The following is a 17,332-nucleotide window of genomic DNA, read 5'->3' as shown; positions in this document are numbered from 1 at the left end:
CTGGAAAACAAGAATTGGATAAGAACTGGAAAACAAGAATTGGATAAGAACTGGAAAACAAGAATTGGATAAGAACTGGAAAACAAGAATTGGATAAGAATTGGATTTTGTTGACCTTGAAAAGGTCAACAAAAAAGATCTTATCCAATTCTCTATGAATGCTATCCTACGATATGTATCCGTAGGATAGCATCCATGAGATTTTCACGGATAAAATTTCTGTCAAATGGCGAAAAAAATAATTGTTAGCAAAGTAATCAGTCTGTAACAAAGTGATAAATTTCAAGACGCTATAATTATATTTCAAAGTAACATTAAAAGTTGATGGGAAACAATATTAGTAAGAATTTTTTTTAAATGTTTTCACAATATTTACGAATCATTAGATTTTACGTCGGAAGCGATAAAGTAAATTACCGGTATTTGGGTGAAGGGAGATCGATTAAATGGTAACGACACCGCTTAGCAAATTTCAGGCAGTTGCACGTCATTATTTCGATAACGTGTACTTTATAATTATTTTAATAATTAATATTAAATTTCTTATCCAATCTTATTGTACTTTATAATTAAATTAGTTTACTAATTTACTACTTTTAAAATGGAAATAACTGATTATGAAGTTAATTGTGTTTTGCGTTTTGCATACAAGTTATAAATATAAGAACGATAATTAAAAAAAATTTTAAATAGACTTATTTAATTAAATTGTATATGTAAAAATACTCAATACTTATTTTTCCTTTTTTTTATACAATTATGTTTGGACAAATCTATCTATCTACTTGTTAAAATACTTTAAATTATTATTTTTTTATTTTTGACAGAACATTACATATATTATTTAACTTTTAATGTTTGAATTTCCTCAGAAAAATAAGGCATTTCTTCTCATCTCATTTCTGAATTCCTCAAACGAGTGGATTACGATGTTACGAGTGTTACGAATTGTATTGTTCAGTAAATGTCATTAACTAAAAAAGTCTAAAAATACTTCTATAGTTCATTGTTTTTCGTAATGGTCCCGCTCTTTAATATTTATTAACACTTAATTAATTTTTATTTCTGCAGATATTAACAAAACAGTTTGTGTTTTTTTCATGTGTTTAAAGGATTTTTTTATTTATTTATTTTGTTTTATCGTCACTTAAAGCAGAAATGTCGTTAGGATGATCCGCTGGTAGTGAAACCGTGGATCGATTAATCATGACGAGTAATACTCTAAGATATATTAAATTATTCTCCTTTAAGTGAAATACTTGTTAAATAAACACGTGTTCCAATATACAGAACTCCCCAAGCTCACTTTAAAATATTAAACACGCTGTATGAGTAGCTTCTTCAACAAATTCTCATTTTTAGTATTCTTGAACGATAAGGAAATTTCGCGAAAAATGGACCAAATGTTTAAACTCGACAGCGCTAAAAACATATTTTGTGCTTTAACTTTGTATTAAGTTTGTTAGATAGAGAAGAGAGCGTGTTGCAAGAGGATGAGGTTGAAGTCAATTCAATCAAAGTAATCGTTGACCTCTTCTTGGATGAGGGATGTCCCTGAAAAGTTTCAAAGTATTTTCTCCTGTTGAAATGTATAAAGAATATAAAGAACAAACTCACTTTCTTCTTTATATACTAGGTTATTCTATATTTATGTAGGAAAAAGGAAATAAATTTATTAAATTATATAAATATTTCATTTTTTAAAATGTTTCTATCCTAATATTATATACTTAGGTCTATAATCTAATTATAAGATTACTATATTATGTTAGTTTATCATGCATAATATTTAATAATGAATTTTCATCAGAATCTTCGAATTTATAAGATAAAAGTTATCTTTTTATTCTTTTACATATTTTCTGCCTAATAAAACTTTACTTCTTTATTATCTCTTTTAATCCCGCTGGATCATAAACGTGTTTAAATAGAGAAAATAAGTACGTATAACGAGTTTGAGCACCGCTAATTTACCTTAGAATTCCTCTTTTATTTTGTGGAAAATAATAAAATGCAATTTCCTTGGAAATTTAAATCTGTATTAAGTTTCTATATAAATTTTTCGAGTACACCAACACTTTGTTGGCATCATCAACAATTTATTAAAAACAATAAACATAATAATAAAATAAAAAATAACAAGTAAAGTCTTCGTTAAGTCAGATGCTACTAGAGATGTTACTCGTGACACCCCTCCATCTCCCCATTCTCTCGACCTTTAACCACGAAAACACAATAGCATCAATCCCCCTTATATATAAGTTTTAATACAAAATTTCGTTTTTTTAATCTTTATATATTAAACGAAATAGATGCTATCTATACAAACACACACATAAATACATACATGTCCACGAAATTTCCCTCTTTTTTTACTTTTTTTTCGGCTTTAGGGGTTTCAAACACGAAGATATACAGAAACCCGGAAGGCCAAATTTGACACGATTCCAATACTTTCCCGTATTATATGCATAACAAGCCGAGGAAGTAAAAGAACATTTTTTATCATCTTACGAAACTTATTATTACTATTTTTATTTATATATTTCTACTCATTTTACATTATAATATACAAACAATAATACTTTTTTTTATTTAAATATGTGTATTGTAATAAAACAGGAAGAAAATGATTAATCTTTACTTTTTCTTAACGTATTTTGTTTTTCTTTTTTTTAACATTGTATTCAACATTTCGGTTTATGTAACTCATGGTGCCAAGATGGCGGCTCGTCTCTGATTCCAGCAAGTGGGATGCACGTTCTAACCTAAACCTATTCTAATAATTCGGTTGCTAATAATTATGGTAATTTATTAGAATAGGTTAGGTTAGGTTAGAACGTGCGTCCCACTGTTTTCTTGCTGGAATCAGAGACGAGCCGCCATCTTGGCACCATGGGTTACATTAACCAATATTTCTTATAATTAATAAAATTAAATGTAGTAATATTCTGTATTTTTTTAGATGCACGTATATTAGAGTAAACCTAAGGCTATTCGGAAAAATATTTATAATACTTAATTGGAAAGAATGAAAAAATAATAATAATAATTGAAAAAATATAGAAGGTTTTTTAAATATTTACGTAAATTTTTTGTGATGAAATAACAACATGCAAACTGGAGACAGCATACGTATGAACCAAAACAAAGAAAAAGAAATTTGCTGTATTAAAACCTAGAAATTCCCAAAGGGTCATCAAATTTCACGAGTGCGTAGGCAATTTTTAACAGTTGGTTGAAACTTTATGATAATAAAAAATAAAATAAAAAAAAACATTTTACCGATATCAATAATTAAATTATATATGTCTAATTATTTAAAAGGTGATGCATAAACAGTTTTATCTGAAATCTTCCCGATTCGCTACATTGTATATCACTGTATAAATTTTACATCGAATTTGAAGCTTCAATAAGTTTATTTATATAAAAATATCATTTCATATTAATAATTCGGTATATCACTATAAATTTTCTACGACTCGTTGTGCCGTACTGTACTGTACATCTTGCTATTTATCTTGTACAGTACAGTACATAAACACTTGCTTTTATTTATAATTTATTCGTATTTTTTATTTATAACTTAAAATTTACTTTAAAAACTTACTGTAACTGTATTAATCTACATTATTTTTAAACTATGTTTGTAAAATAAAATATTAAAATTTTTATTATATTTATTTTTATAAAATAATTTTGGTTGAGTTAATATAAATATTTTAAAATTATGAATAAATTATCATTCTGTAACATTTAGTTTTAAAACACATTGAAACATTATGACATACGCCTGTTTATGACCTGAATAATATGCGATTTTATAGCATACGTGCGGAAAGTATAAATTTATAAATTTCTATAATTAATATGTAATTATATTTTTGGTTAATGTAACCCTTGGTGCCAAGATGGCGGCTCGTCTCTGATTCCAGCAAGGAAACAGTGGGACGAACGTTCTAACCTAACCTAACCTATTCTAATGATTTGGTTGCTAATAATTATGGTAATTTATTAGAATAGGTTAAGTTAGGTTAGAACGTTCGTCCCACTGTTTTCTTGCTGGAATCAGAGACGAGCCGCCATCTTGGCACCAAGGGTTACATTAACCATATTTTTAAATAAATAAACTTATCGAAGCTTTATAAATTCAATATTAAACATTTGTTCGCATTAAAAATCTTTACAGGCTAACGGAGAAGTAATTGTACTGTGAATTGCACAGCAGTTTGTCTGTTAATTTATTTGATTGAATTTAATTTCACTTAATACAAATACGATTTATGAAGTTCATTTAGTAAATTACACTATAACTTTAACTTGGTTTTTACTGTTGAATATTATAATTTGATAGTTTTTTCTTTTCTTAAACAAAAATTAATGATAAAAGAAACTATACTTACAGCAATAGTTACTCGTATAATTTATATCCAATATATGAAATTATACGAAGATGCTTACTTTTTTAAAATATATCTTATATATCAGGAAGTTTATAAAGAAACTGAGCTTATAGTTTCTGTATTTTGTACTGTACTGTAGACTTTTGCTAATCTAGCTATTCCTTGCACGGAGGGATGCCTCGTTAGCCAGACAACTAAGAGAGTATAGGCCTGAAACCTGCCTAAAGGCAATGAAAGATATGACCTGTCATCCTTCGGTTCTGATTCTTTTTTGGAGACAGACGGGAAAAGAGGTCGTGTGATATGACTAACATTTCCTTGAAAATGCAAGTGTATAGGCATCACACTGGAGGATATGCCGGATAATTGAGAGACAGGATTAGCGAGATTCTACCAATATCAGAGGCTTAAGAGAGGTCTGGGCTATTTAACGTTTTGATGCCCCATTACGTTACATTGATGCTTCATTATACTTTTAAATAGTAACAATAGAGGTTTCTTAATGCACGAGAAATGTGCGATGGAATAAATATTTTATAACAAGTGTTTTTGAGGCCTCCGTAAATGTGAGGCCCTGCTAGGCACAACAGATGCGAGCACTATCACAAAGGCCTACAGTGATAGTGACTAAATAACTAAACTAATAATCTAACTGTTAGATTATTAGTTTGATAAAATCAATTACGAGAGCCAATTGAGGATCCTTCTGCTTCGTGATCGTAATTATTTTTCATTTTTATAAATATAGCCTTATCTAAATTGATAAATAAGTCCTTAAAAATGTATTTTATACAAGCAGCGATTTATTTTTTTAATGTTTCCTGCATAACTTCAGCAAAACTTTTTCAATAAATAGGTCACCATTTTAGCAGGTAATTAAAGTAAAATGAACTTATTTACAATTAGAAATTACCTTTCAGGAACTTTTTCTGATTTACTATAAATAAAATATGTTTATTTTTAGTACACATTTGGAAAGTTCTCATGAAAGCTAATAAGCATTTTCATATTGTTTGAAAGCTATTCCAAGCTTTACTTTCAGGCATTCGGGACAATGCTAATGTACTGTACAGCACAGAGTATGTTAGTTACCGATGGCAAGTAAATAATGACTAATGGCAAACTGAAATTGCATATCAGTCTGTAAGACAATTTTCTAAATAGACACTCAGAGATCATTAAGTATCAAACGGATAATACGTTACGTTATGGAATTGTAACTGTTTAATGACAGAGTTGTTAACGAAATTATTCTTGTTTTCTTGTATAAAAAGGAATAGAAATGTTCTAATTAAAAACATACACTTGATTAGACAAGTTTAAAAGTTCGTGTTTATTACATTCCGAATTTATACTTCTGCTTGCCAAAAAAAATTCCTAAGTCAAAAATTACACGACGAAACATTAATTAAATTATTCGAAAATATTTTTTGTAAAAGATATAAAAAGAAATAATAGAATTTTGATAGACACGTGTCGTCAAGTAACAATTCAGCACCCTCGATATAACACTAGGAAGGTTTTGCTATCAAATTATTTTGAATTTAATGTAGTTTTTTTTATCGCTGTTATTTGTTAGGAAGCATGTTTGTAGTCTTAAAGTGTAAGTTAGTTTCCGGTGTACTGTACTGTACAGTACATTTCATGTGTTAGGTTTAATGAGAGAGAAGGGAGATTCCGGAAACTTCTGTGTTCTCAATATCTTTATGGTGATATTGGATTATATGTATATATACGGTTTATATTATATATTAGAAAATGCCCATGTAATATCATTTCTTATTCAATGTAACTTAATGAAAACGTTTTAGTAGCTCTCCTGTTCCAGTTCTAGTTTATCAGAAACACTATAGCACTATTGCCCATGCTTTTGCGTAAGAGAGTAATTAATTTTGAAATAAACGTATTTATTTCAGATTTACAATGAAAACAAAAGAAAGGGCATACGCATCAAAGCGTAGCTAGATGCAAGTAGTTTGACTGCTGCCTTTCGAGCTGTCAGAGGAGGCACGTCTGTTAACCAGTCGTTTAAAGTAGTTCACGATACTCAGATCAACATTGCCAGACAATTTCAAAAAGCAGCAAAAGTCACCAAAGAAAAGAAGATTGAGCGCAACTTACACCGGATACCGGAACTTACATAACACGTGAACAAGTAACAGCGCATAAGCTTAACAGTTTTTCTGCCAACCAATACATGTACTGTACTGTACGGTACAGTGCAGTGCATAATACATTTAGGAAATAATTAATTAAATTGTTAGAAATTATTAAACAAGTATACCGAAAGGTACATAAAGGTCAAGGTCACGTGTTTCATATATAACATTTTTGGCACGTAAACTTATTTAAAGTTGCAATTTTAAGCTCGAGTTTCTTAAAGTGATGATACCGACCACATACCAACCTTATAAATTGTCATTTAACTGAGATGAAATGATTTTTTATTTGAGAGGAACAATTATTTATTGTGACGTCGTCGCAATGCCGGTTAGTAATTTTTAATCTATTTGATTTAAAATATATGAATTTATTTTATTCATTAGTATATAAAGTGTTACTGTATAATCGCCTACCAATGACCGAATGGATAAAACCGCTGAACACTGGTCATGGGTTCGTGTACGGTTGACATAACAATTAAAACGTACTACACACATCATTATTCTATACAAATTTATATTCTTCACGGCTTTATAAGTTAGTTAAATTGGTCTTCGGGCTATTTTAAAATATCAAATATAATCTATCGTATATTAATATAAGCATACCGCTAATTAAGTTATCCTTCTGTAAATAATGAAATATTAACAAGACGAAAACATGTTTAAACATTTAACAGAATATTCCACATTTTGACTGTAATAATTTATTAATATTTTATAATAATAATTTCCTCTTTATTATTTACGAAAATAATTTTGAGAATTATGTTTAAGTCGATTTTTCAGTAGAGTATACGAGATATTTGTACTTAAGAAAGTACTGTTAACTAATCATAATAGATAACATGGTAACATTACTCGTAATACGTTTTGAAAAGGTTCCTAAAAGCTCGATTAACCAATTAACTTCAGTCTTATTATCAATAAGGTTTCACTCATTTACAAATAGAGTTTCATCCGATTACGCTGTCGTTTTATATTATTTAAATTGAATTAATGAACAAGGACATACCCTTGAGGTTCTTTTAGTCACAGAGTTAATTAAAACCTGCTTTATTACAAATCTTGTACATCAAATCAAAATAGTTATAGACTACGTGTACACACGAGTAACGTGGAAAAGAAAGATGAAAGACTTACAACTTGGTATTATTTAAATTACGCTCACCATTTCTTATATATAAAATGGTGAGCATTGATCACAATTGAAAATAAAAAGTAAATTAACGTATTTGAGTAACGAATATTTAGCGAATAGATGAGAAAAATAAATCAGCCCTAGAGCTTATGTCTGCAGTTTTGTCGCTCAAGAAAAAATCTCGAGTCACTGTTACGTAGCGAATTCTCAACGTTTATTAGTCAAACTATACCTAAACTTATTTATTTTCTTTTATATAATTTGAGGAAACACTGGGTTATACACAAGCTATATCTCGTTTCTTCTATGTAATAACTGAATGCAGTTACACTGGAGTATTAGTAATCGGTAGTGGGCTCAACTTCTCGGCAGAGAACAAATCCTATCTCGGGTCATATGAAAGATAAACGTCATAATTTAAATTACAAAATTAAATGTGGAGTAGATCAAGATCAGTACAAAATGTTTTGGTCCAATTAATGTACTTAAAAAGAAAGCGTGTGAAGCATCTTTACGTGATCTGGGCACTTAAGGCTGTCAACTTACTGTGTAAGGAAAGCAGGCTTTATTTTGTTTTAAAACAATATATGTCCACAGATATGATAAATGCCTCAATCGTTCACCAAAAAGTAACCATGTCTGTACCTAACTTTTGATAATAAATTCATTTTGTTATTTACACTTGTCTTTTTCTTTTTTTATGGACCATCGGAGTAGCTCGAAAAACAACAGCCTACGTATGGTGATACGATCAGTGATGAGGTTTTTTAAATCTTGTGAAAGACCACCCGAATTTTGCCGACAAATTCTTCTGTTCTTATTTAAATTTTAAATCATTGCTGTTATAAATATTTAAAAAATAATTTTAAAAATGTATCATAATATTTACAGCGAAAAATGGCTGTCTCTTGATTTAAAGAATATGCGAAAGATTGCATAAAACAATTATAGAATATCGAATTTAAAGATGTAATATTATCATCCTCCAATTAATTCACTACGAAGACTAAACATGTTGAAGAATTGTATTCCAGTTTCACAATAAAATCGGCAAAAAGGAATGAGGAATAAAGATCGACATCCTGATCCAAAATACAATGAAAAGTTATGAGAATTCAGATCAAAATTCAAACCCGAATCCCTCATTCTGTTGTTAATAATTATCGTGTTCTTACAAGTAACTATCGATAGAGAATCCTATTAAACATATTGAGAGTATAAAATAATATAATTAATTTTATAATCCTTTAATCGAGTTTAATTTTATGTGATTTTGTCGAGAGATTGGTTTGTAAAATTAAAAAAAGGCCTGTTAGAAATTTATGTATTCTAAAATGCTTGTATTTATCCTTTACAGGAGTACTTCCATATGTTCTTTAATCGACTGACAAGGATTGATCGAAGACGTTGTAGATAGGATTTAGTTTAGAAAAATAATGGAATCAGAGATAGGAACAGATGGAACAGAAATATCTAAACGTTGTATAACTAAAGAAATCTGACAATAACGGGTTTAAAGGTATTAGATTACAGACTATTTTTTTCCGTTTGGTTTCCAAGGTTGTATCGACTGAATACGGTAAAGAATTGCTATCATCCGGATCAATGTAGTTTAATCAGCTTAAATAAAATATTTGTTCAGAGATTCTATTTTCTGTACTTAACGATCTTGAACTCTTTCTGTATCCTAAAATAAAATACAATAAATAAGTTATATAGAAGTATTATATAAAATTACATTATTTTCAGTAATAAATAATTTTGCATTTTATAAACATACTTTACCTTAATATATTTAAGATATTAAACATTTAAAATAAAAATTATACAGAGAAAATAATAGATTCTACGTATATAAATCCTGGATTATGTCGGTAAGAGATGACACCGGAAATGTAACCAATGAAAACTTAAATGCATTTGATTAGATTATAAGAATATTTGATGTTACGTTTAAAAAATAAGTTCGATAATATAGCGATAAATAAAAAATAAGATTATATATGTTCATAAATTTTTAAAAGCAGACGAGATGTTAACAAGAGCTCGGCTAGTTCTTTTATAGCATCAGTCTTGAAAACTTGCTCATTTATAATAGCAATCACCTGGGATATGACACGTTGCAGACAGCAGGATTGTGGAGAGTCAGTCACACTCGTATCGCCGTTCTTTATCTAGCAGCTCCATTCATAGTTACATTCATAGACGTCGAGTATTGTTATTTGTCTATTTTAACGAATTACGATGTCTTCCACGTCTTTTACATTTGTTTTAAGATTACACATCAATTTCTCGGTTATGATTCTATATTTTTATCTTATTTTAACCATTTAATATTTTTTATTACATTCGAAGTATTGTATAAAGTTAGAGAACATACCAAAAAAAAATTTATTATATTCAATGTTTATTTAAAAAATCAACAAAGACTTTATATATTTAAATATGTCTTTTCTAATAATTCTTTTTCGTATTATTTGTTATTTTACATAAAAATAAAGTTTTTTTTATTAATTACTTCTAAAAATTAATGGACGAAGAATAGAAGCGAAGTGAATTATTTCGAGATTTCTAGCATTTCTGAAATTTCTTTTCACTTCGCTTTCATTTCTTTCCTAGGTTCATGACTTATATTCAGTCGTTGATTGAGTGCTTCTCGTTGTGTGACACCAACGGGAAATTCCGATGGAAATAGGAAATTCGAGAAACACTTAAATAGTTTGTTTCGTCACCTTTCTGGACTTTTGACCTAGAATTGTTTCAGGTGCATCAAAATTTCTTTCCTTGTATTATTAAAAAGTGAAAGAATTTTATATATACAGTATATATATTTTATTCCGAAAGCAAAATCACAACGATATATTATCGATTACTTATATAATAATTTAAATCCTCTTCCTGCGCAGAATAGTGAATTTCTGCTACTGTTTTTTTTTTTTATAGATATTGAAAAAAAATTTCCTTGTTTCCTCGTATCTGCATTTCTTTGCTTCGATTTCATTGATATCTATATTACAAAATTGAAGGTACAGAATTGATTGATACAGATTCGATTGACGATAGTGCTGTTTGATTACTTTAAATTACGGACGACATCGAGTGTTCTTTCCTTTATATTAAAATAAACAAACAATATAATAATGTCAATCTAAAGAAGACTATTAGAGACTACCTAACTTTGCTCGCGGTATTCTGGTTTTGTGGAAATAGCGAATGAAGGTGAATTTAATTAATTTGTGGTAGAGGTGTAACGTGAAAATAATCTTAATTTTTCGCTTAACCACGCTGTTTTTAGTGACGAAAACGTTGAAATCGTGCGGCGAAATCACTCGCGTAGCTACTCGGCTTTAGAGGAATCTTCGAGTATACCTGAAATACCATAAATACAAATTTAAAATCTTCTTCAGACGATTTCTATATTATTTTTAGTTGGCCGAATAATTATTCTTAGCAACAACGAACGAATAGTCTATCTAGAATAATGTGACAGTAATCCTTCTCGGCCAAGATTAATCCGGATTAGATGAGAAATAAAACTTCGGTAGCAAAGTAGTTAATCTTTACGCTATAGCATTGGTCAGTTAACAGTAGTAAATGATACAACTTTAATAATACATCCTTTTCTAAATGTAGCCAGAATATTGAAAACAAAAAAAAACCTTCTATTAAAATTGAAACTACTTTTTAAATAAATCTAGATATTTCTCTTCGGTAATCTTGGATTTCAGCTGACACGTGAGTGCGGCTATTGAAAACCAGCCTAATTTGAATACAATACACATGTATCATTGTCACGCCCTCGCTGCATTAGATAAATATGTGATATGAAATGAGCATGGAAGATTCGATATCGTCACATCCGTCGTCATCACAAAGTTCTTCGGACTCAAAATCTTCCTATGCAATTCCGATCGGTGGTGATCGGTGATCGGTGATCGAATCGTTACCCCAAAATTCCACGTTAGAAATTAGTTAGCACTGTTTTGGTTGCGGTTATGCGACCTCTGACATAGTCTAACCCTGACGTAACTAATAAGTAAAACCTATGCTTTCTTATAATGTGGTAATTATTATCGTTTGTTCCACCATTCTTATAATTCTTTTCTTGTGTCCTAATTTTTTCCAAGTGTTAAAGGTGTCTCCGCTACAGATCAGCATAGAACAGGTGATGCACAAACTGCCAACGTTTTAGATATGAGCAGATCGAAATAACCCTCACTTTATATACTTCTAAACTGACCGATATGCATCACATTTTTTTAATAGTTAATCTCTAGAATCCTTAAGAAAATACAGAAAAACCTAGGCGGCAAGCAACTGAGGAAGCCAATAACTTAGTTCGTTTCGTTTAAAACGGATTGTTCATTTAGCTACGTGCCATGTAGACGTGCCCGTAGGCTACTGTTAGAGTTCGACACACATTCCCACTTCATCCCTCTATTAACTTCCAAACTATTTGACCGAGCTGGACCAAATTTTTCATAGTTACTCTATAGAACCCTAAGAAAAATACAGGCTAGTAAAAAACTCGACACCCAACTCCTCCCCCGATTATATTCTTTAAACAAATTAATATACACTGTATTTTATGTTTGTTTTTAAAGTATTAAAATAGAAGTTCAGGAGCGTGCAGATTTGATTTAGATTTAAAATTCAGATTTACACGTTTGATTTGATCTTCACAACGATAAGAATGTATCTAATTGTGTGAACGTCCTGTTGACCATAACACTATAATCCCAGATTTTATACGTAGGATAATATGACATACAATTATAAAAGAGCTTAAATTTATGTAAATTAGTTCGTAACTCTATTCTTTAACTTATTAAATAGCGTATACAATACCTTTCTTGAACGTTGTTGATTTATTTTCTAAATCGTTGCCAAATACAGCAAAGTATCGATATGAAAAACTTTTCCCTATTTCAAAAATATATGTTCTTCTATAGTAAATTATATCTTACATATTCAAAAAATGTTTTAGATACCTTACATGCATCATAAGCGACAGGTGGACAGATACACATCATAAATAAATAGAATAGATGAAAAATTTATTGAATTTTTCAATGGAAGAAGAAGAAAAAAAAGAGTGTCATTCATTGAATAAAAATAGCATACCTCGACACACTATTTTTGTCTGTTGATCAAATTCCCGGTTAAAGAAGAAGAAAAATAACGTTCGATAAGTCAATAACAGTTTTTATGTGAATGATATGAGGAAAAAATTGATGCAACTTACATATAGGTCTATACTACAGCCTTATATATCTAGTTGTTTACTTTTATTGTTGAACTTGAGCGTATATAATTCTAAACATATATTTAAGATATTATATTTATACGGGAAATATTCGTCGATATAAGCACCGAACCTTAATTTGGAACTATTTAATTATTAATTTAAGTTTTGCTGGTTTATATTTGGAAAAATATACAGTACTCATCAGACAGGCGTACGAATAATTGAATATATAATAAAATCTTGACAGAGAAGAACACTCAAAATTCGATCAAAATTCCTACTAAAAACTAAAGTAAATATATTTAAAATCAATATCAAGATGTACAATATTAATCGAGTAACATTACCATCAACAATGAAGAGATGTGGTTCAATCTTAATGTGATCAATCAGTTCGTCCGATCGATTTTAAATATTTCATTCTCCGCATCTCATTAGCATTTTTTATAGTATTATATCAATAAAAATTCTATATAATTACATTTATTTAAAAGAGAATTATAGTAAAATTTGCTCTGGAATCGAAAAAAAAGTCTTCTAATATTCTAAACTCGAAGAATTTGATGGGGTGATTCAACTTTTCTCCTTTTAAGTGTGGAGAAATAATTTCTCCATAAGAATTCTTAAGCTCTTTATTAGAAAATACTTTTAAAGTAATCGTTAACTTCAACCGAAAGAATTTACATTAAATATTGATAGTATCTAATAATAGCAATGGCGTCAATATATTTAAAGAATAAACGAATGCTTAGAAAATTTTAATTTTAATTTTATAATGATTAGTAATGTCATTTAAGTGAATTGTGCTTCTTTATGAATAATATATGATTTCTTAACGATATAGATACTATTGAATTAAATGATAATTGAGTAAATATTTGCATTATATTCGCATTTTAACTGTATCGATAATAAATACAATTTACAGTTCAGGGAACAATAGAGAGTGTTTCGTATTATTCGGCTAATTATTTCTTTGGTAATCATTTTGGATGCCATTAAAATAACTTATTTGTTATACTTTAACATAATAATAATTAAAATATCGGCTTAAATTCTCTTAAACACTATCTAAATATAAAATTTTATCTATATTAGTTTAAATCCATCCGATATTACACCAATATTTAAATTTAAGCTTAAAATAGCTCACAAATGAGCTAACTTGGTGAAATGAATGCACATTATTAGTTTAAAAGTTAAAATCGATTCTGGTTGTAACTGCACGTTTCCTTTTTCCAAGCATTTCGTTATTCGACGTGCAGAATTTTAGCGTAATTGTGCAATCTTGCTTGACACTAATCTTCGCGTAGAAAGCTATAACCATTAAACTGTTTGAAAGTTTCTCGAGGTGTTTACGTAGAATTATACATGCGATTTTTTCACTGGGTTGGAAATTAAGAATTTTAACGGCACTGTTGTAAAATGAATCTATAAACCGATAGTTAAATGGCGACAGAAGCGTAATATTCTTTGAATTACAAACTTTATAATTTATTTAAATTCTAATACAGCGTATTAATACTTATTAGTTTTAAAAACTGTCGATCAAATGATTGAGGCTGTAGCTCTTGTCGAGTGCTTACGATTTCCTACAAGATTATTTCTGTTTTAATCTCACTTAATCCTATTTATTTTACTCTATTTACTCTTGTCAGCTTCGCTTTTTTTAGCTTTTAAATAGTACTTTATTTCAAGCTTCGCTTTGACATTTATTGTTCGCGTTAATACAAAATAAAATTATTTTGTTTCTCTTCTTTATCTCAGGCGGTAAAATAAAAATATTAAATTTTATCATGACGTTACGGAGATTTATACAGTTTACTTTCATAAGTTAACCTTTTATCGGACACATCGTAGGTTTGGCCAGCTTACTATGAGGACAATGACGCAGATAATGGGACCTAAAATAATATTTTTTTTTTTAACTTAAATTATTGATAATCTTTGATAATCTGCTTGTTTATCTGTCCTTCCTTAATCGAGAGAACGGTCTTCCCTGAACGGAGTTAGATAGATGACCGACACGATTCCTTTGCTAACAGGGAAAGTATGATGTACAGGGGAAAACGTTACTTAATTAATTTAAAAAATTGAGAACGTTGTGACGAAAAATTGCAGTCCGAAATTGTGACGATTTCACAATAAATAATTGCTCGTTTAATGTTTTTATGTAAATTGTGATATCAATAACTGAGATAATTGATGGCAAACCCTTCTATATCCATAATAATTTCACTTAATAGTGCTTATTTTACTTTGTAAAATATTACACTTTCAGAACTTTATAATAACTTCATTTATTTTATATAACGGTCACAAAGTCACTGTGCATGCTAGTTAGTAAGCTCCCCTCCATTCTTCTCACAGATTTCTTTCCCACGTTCTTCTGGACATCATTTACATTGGCTGAGTCTGAAAATATTGAGTTGTCAGGAGATAAAACGGACCCGCTGACAACTATAAGGATATTATTTAACTTTTATAAGAGATAAATAAAATTTCAAATAATACATAAATGGAGGAAAGGTGCAATTAAAAGTTTTGCTAATAAAACGTATATTTTTAGTAATTACAGTGTATTGATTGTATTGATTGTACTGTACATATTACTGGCAATACGCAGTAGATACTAAATGTAAATACAGATTATTAAAACATTTTTTTATTTTATATAAATGGTGAAAATATTTAAATAGTTCGCTTGTACTAAACAATGTACACATTAACAGATAGGTCAAAGGCATATTTCACGCGGTCCACTATTAGAAGCAATCGTTTGAATTCACTAGATGATTGTCAATAACTGCTTCTCATCCAATTCATCTAACAATTTCTTTTCAATAGATAGAAACATTTATGATTCCAAATTCTTCCCAAACAGTGAATTCTTAGTTTTGTCTTTATCATTTATTACATCTTTATTATGGACTCGAGTACCAGATAATGTGCAGATGACTTTATAAAGTTTTTAAAGATTATCATACGCCTGTTCATGAAATCTGTTGGATACCAGAATTTTTAGTACACAAGATAATCAATTGCTATGAATTTTACATTTGTTACAACTGGAATCCTTATTCTAATCATTATGAAGCTATTGCTTCATAATGATTAGAATCACAACACATCAAAGTTCGAAGCAAATGAAACCAATTCCAATATTACTTGATCTTTGCTGATTTGAAGATAGCTTTCAATGGTTCATCTTCAAGGCCCTTCTCTGCAACTCTTTCTGGGTCCCAGCAGGATAAATCGATATGCAAATTCTAATGCCTTGCTCTGAACATTATCAAATGTTCTTGTCTGTTCTTTCAACTTTCTTGTAAGACCGTCTTAAAAGCATTTTACGCCCTGGAAAACGCAATGCACTGGGTCCTGCCTACACAACCGGAGGGTGATGGAAAAATTAGTGTTGAAGTTTGTCTGTACATGAGGCCCCCCGAACAACTGCCAAGCGCAACAACTGAACAACTGCTTTGTTGTTACTGAATCTACTAAACTCTATGCAGTAAACACATCTAAACCATTTGTCTGTAAATAACTTGATAAGGAAGCTGTGGTTTCAAATAAATACAAGTAAGTAAATGCTGTAAATATTCTTTCAAACTTTAGAAGACTCGAAGTAAAACATTTTCTTCTTGTTTGGTTTTTATATTAAACATGTCTGAATCTTTTACATTGATTAGCATGTGAATAGATTTACAAAAGCATTGACAACTGCATCAAAACTTCCAAATATAGCTGCTGCTGCATTGGATTTTCCTGACAATCTTGTCTTTGCCAATTAGCTTTAATCGTTTTATTTTTCTTGTCTTAGATGTCTTCCAACAACAAATATCCATACAGATATTCCCTTGTATGATGTTTTCACAAAAGTTCCTAAATTCTGGAACAATTTGAAATAAGAAACTTCAGGCACGCAACGTTTTGTTGTTTCAGTTATTACCAAATTCAAGACATGATGTCAGCATCATATATGAACATGTCGATAAGCCACATCAGTAATTTCATTTTGCAAACCATTATACTGATTATGGTAGCTTGCAGTTTTGTCTGTATTATCAGATAAACATTTTGAGATCAATATTAAGAACATGTTAATAGTTGTCAGGTATGTAATAAATTTACCACGGTCTTTACTTTGAGCCTTTCTTTATTGTTCTAATCGTTTGATTCTTTATATAGACTTGTCTTGTACTGCAGATACGTGAGCTGCCATAATGGGGGTCATATTTTCTTTTTAACTACACTGTAGCTAAAAAATTGCCATGATTCAGAATCTTATTATCCAGAGTGTATGCCGATTCATTTCTGTGATCTCGAAAAGGAACCGCTTGTTTTCATAACATCTTCGTGATGTCTGTAATCCTTT

The sequence above is a fragment of the Centruroides vittatus genome, unplaced genomic scaffold (genome assembly GCF_030686945.1).
Source record: "Centruroides vittatus isolate TY-2023 unplaced genomic scaffold, ASM3068694v2 contig_885, whole genome shotgun sequence".
Lineage (NCBI taxonomy): Eukaryota > Metazoa > Arthropoda > Arachnida > Scorpiones > Buthidae > Centruroides > Centruroides vittatus.
Note: the sequence above shows the minus strand (reverse complement) of the source record.